A 4045-nucleotide genomic window follows, 5' to 3' on the forward strand; every position below is an offset into this window, starting at 1 on the left:
AAAAGAATTCATTTTTCTAAGAGTGGTTCGTATGAAACTCGTTGCTTTGCGGCTGTATCAAAATTCAATACAAAGAAACCATTTTTTGCTAAATTACAACATAAAATTAGTTCTAACGGAAAAATTGGAATATACAAGGTGTTTGAAAATTGCTAGTACAAAAAAAAACTCTGGCATCTAGAAGCCCTAAGAAATCCAAAAAACCAATTTTTAATTTTTTTAAACAAAAGGGATAAAGTAACCCTATCCCAGCATATTTTACGCCTCAGGCGGGGCAGTATTTTTTAAACCTTGGTAACCAAGCGTGATAATGAAGGACTATACAACAATATGAAAAATTAATATTTTTTTGCAAGATTTTGGCAACTAACAATGGTACTAACAATTTTAACCCAATTTTTAGTAATTTTTATCTCGAAAACTAGAGGACTTTTATTAAAAAAAATTTTTGCCGATGACTTTAACTCACCATCACCAATTACCAGTATTTTTTTGTACTAGCAATTTTCAAACACCCTGTATACGGAAAAGTATTGTTCCGCAATAAAAATAAGTACAGTTAATAAAAATAAGAATAAAAAGTTTTCAAAACACGTTGAAGCCGATAAGGACTATGGGGGAAATACATTAGATGATTTTCCAGATAAGAGCGAATTAGAAATAGGAATTTTAATAAATGACTTTGTAAAACAATTGGATGGTGTAGATCAGCGGTCGGCAAGCCGCGGCCCGCGATTGTTTTGTAAATAAAGGTCTTTTCATTTGGAATTATTTTAATTGCGCGCCAAAATTGAAATCTGTGACATCCGCGAACGTGATGACTCGTCCCCGCCCTCGCCTCGCCGTTTTGGCGGCAATCGCAAGAAACGTCCAGCGCGATGACAATTGCCGCCCGTGTACTGTGTACTGTGCCGGCTGATCGAGTGAAACGAGTTATAGTTACATATATAATTGGATCCACAGCGCCGTACGAAATCAACAACTACCTATTTTGTTTTGAATTTCGGTAAGTGTGAGAGCTCTTTTTTTATTTGACACACTTGAGTTCACAAAACTAAATAGCGTGTATTCAATACAATAATACTTCTATTGTTGCAGCATTTACTCCCGGTTGTGGGCTTAATAACTTTCAGTGATGGCTTCAAAAAAAAAGGAAGTTATTAGAAGAAAATAGAGTATTTAACGATGCATGGACAGATTTATACTTTTTTATTGATTGTAAGGGAAAACCCCTATGTTTAATATGCCAAAAAACTATTGCTGTTCAAAAAGAATATAATCTCAAACGCCATTACGATAGTGTACGCTACGCATTTTCGGGAAACGCCAGCGAAGGTCACATAATCCCCACCATGGAAGGGCGACATCCGGCGTAGGGGTTGGAGCCTGGGACTTGTGAACCATAACTACCATTGTACCGTTAAGATTAGAGAGATAGAAACGAGAGGGTGTTTGAGTTGAGTTGTATTTAGCACGCACTTACGATTACGAATATATTTATAGTTAACTGAATTGTTGTTAATTATTATCCGTACAAGTCAGAAGTGGGATTTTACAGTGTTTAGTGGCACTAAGTGTTAACGGAAGTTAATAATGGTGAAAAGAAAGCTTGCAAGGTCGTCGAAGACAAAGAAATCGTCGCGAAAATCTAAACGAAGATCACGTCGACGCAGCAGCTCGTCATCTTCTTCGACGTCTGCAGCTTCTTCGTCCACAACCACAACTGTTACTTCCTCATCTACGTCGTCTTCTTCGACGACAGCTAAGAAGTTGAGACGACAGCTGAAGGATTTGAAAGGGGAGGTAAATCGATTGAAAAGCACCCGAAGCACGGCGGCACATCCAGGAGACGAGTGCTTGATTCCCATCTTCGACCCAGCTAGGGATGACGCAAGAATCGAACACTGGGTGGAACGAGTCGATAGCTTAGCTGAGCGTTATCGATGGGACGATGACACAATTGTTCGAATGATTGCTAGCCGTCTTAAGGGAAACGCCCGCCAATGGTACGACGAACAGACTAGATCCGACGCTACCTGGGCCCATATTCGCAATGATTTCGTCGCACAGTTCCGTAAGTCCGTTCCATTCTCTAAATTATTAAAAGAAGCCGCCAATTACGAGACCACAGCAGGGCAAACTTTGGGCGATTATTGTTTCCAAAAATTATCGAAACTACGAGCGTTACAATTACAGATTCCGGAAGAATGTTTAGTTGATGCTGTTATCGGCGGAATCACCGATCCCAATATAGCACGTACGGTGAGGTCGGCGCGTTATACCGACGCTAATTCTCTATATTGTTATTTAAATACGATGGGTGAAATGCCGAGAAGCTCACATTATTCTCAAACTGTTGAAAACGTTAATACTTCTATGCACAAATCAAATACAGCAGGTCGCGATAATTTTGATCAGAAATCTCGCCAACAAAATGTAACACGCACCTGTTTTAACTGCGGAATATCCGGACATTTTGCCCGTGATTGTAGAAAACCGAGACAGCAATAAATTGTAGACTACTCATGTTATAATATTTTTAGAAAAAACCCAAACGCTCTCCCTAAAGATCAAAAGTAATAAGCGACCGCATCTTTGTCATCATTACAGGATGGCCGAGTTTTAGAAAATTATATTACGAGATATGATTACCGAATTATTAAATAATGAAAGTATCAAGCATCAAGTATTTGTTCGTCCTGGTGGACGCTTTTACGAAATTTTGTATAAAGGAACCTGACCGTAACCTAAGTAGTTCAGTACCAAGCATATTCTTAAAACACTGATCAATGTCGTAGCCTCCGCCATCAAGCAAACCCATAGTGCCTTAAACACTACCCACGACAAAGGCATCGATACGATATCCACTGAAGCTTCTTGGCCCACAAGTCTAAGTCACTAGCGGAAGCTTGGCTTCTAAACGCTCTTCAAATCCAAGTTGATACGAAGTTGAAGTTTTACTACACGGTGCTACGAGACAGCACAATACGGTGGTTGCAGCGGACCACATCAAAGTTCTCCTCAACGGTTGATACGAAGTTGAAGTCTTGCGACACGGGCGTACGAGGCAGCTCAGACGGTGGTCGCATCGGACCACACCAAACGATGGATAACGATCCAAAATGACGAAAGGTAAGCTGCCTAATATTTCATGATTTTACGATTCCGAGATCAACGGATCTCATGACGTTAAGATTCCGAGATCAACGGATCTCATGATTTTACGATTTCGAGATCAACGGATCTCATGATTTTACGATTCCGAGATTTCTCATGATTTTACGATTCCGAGATCAACGGATCTCATGATTTTACGATTCCGAGATTTCTCATGACTTTACGATTACGAGATCAACGGATCTTATGACTTTACGATTACGAGATCAACGGATCTCATGACTTTACGATTACGAGATTAACGGATCTCATGATTGCACGAAGTACGAGACCCACTACAATGGATAAGTAGCCCCGAAACTATGATAGCTTGAAAATCTAATGTCTCCTGTTTGTCTATAGGTTTCTTGAAGCCTGAGGACAGGCTTCCTGTCAGGCTGGCCGTGTACGCTACGCATTTTCGGGAAACGCCAGCGAAGGTCACATAATCCCCACCATGGAAGGGCGACATCCGGCGTAGGGGTTGGAGCCTGGGACTTGTGAACCATAACTACCATTGTACCGTTAAGATTAGAGAGATAGAAACGAGAGGGTGTTTGAGTTGAGTTGTATTTAGCACGCACTTACGATTACGAATATATTTATAGTTAATTGAATTGTTGTTAATTATTATCCGTACAATAGCGAGCATAAAACAAAATTTGCATTTCTTGTGGGTGATTTACGGAAACATAAAATTAACGCATTGAAATCGTCAGTAAAGAACCAACAAAATGTTTTTAAGGTTCAAGTTCAAAGTAACGAGTCGGGTGTACGTGCGAGTTTGAGGGTAGCAGAAATACTTGCGAAGTCTGGCCGACCGTTTACTGACAGCGAACTAGTAAAACAATGTGCTTTAGTTATGGCTGAGGAGGTGTCCAGAGCAAAA

The 4045-nt window shown here is 40.2% G+C and overlaps 1 long non-coding RNA gene across 1 annotated transcript; it reads left to right on the forward strand.

Annotated features, from left to right (window-relative positions):
• The first annotated feature begins 872 nt into the window (after positions 1 to 872).
• On the forward strand, positions 873 to 3773 carry LOC138128049 (uncharacterized). Its single transcript, XR_011158506.1, has 2 exons — positions 873 to 1006; positions 1099 to 3773. It is a non-coding gene; the product is annotated as an uncharacterized lncRNA (long non-coding RNA).
• Positions 3774 to 4045: the final 272 nt, after the last annotated feature.

Source organism: Tenebrio molitor, chromosome 4, assembly GCF_963966145.1.
Source record: "Tenebrio molitor chromosome 4, icTenMoli1.1, whole genome shotgun sequence".
Taxonomy (NCBI): Eukaryota; Metazoa; Arthropoda; class Insecta; order Coleoptera; family Tenebrionidae; genus Tenebrio; species Tenebrio molitor.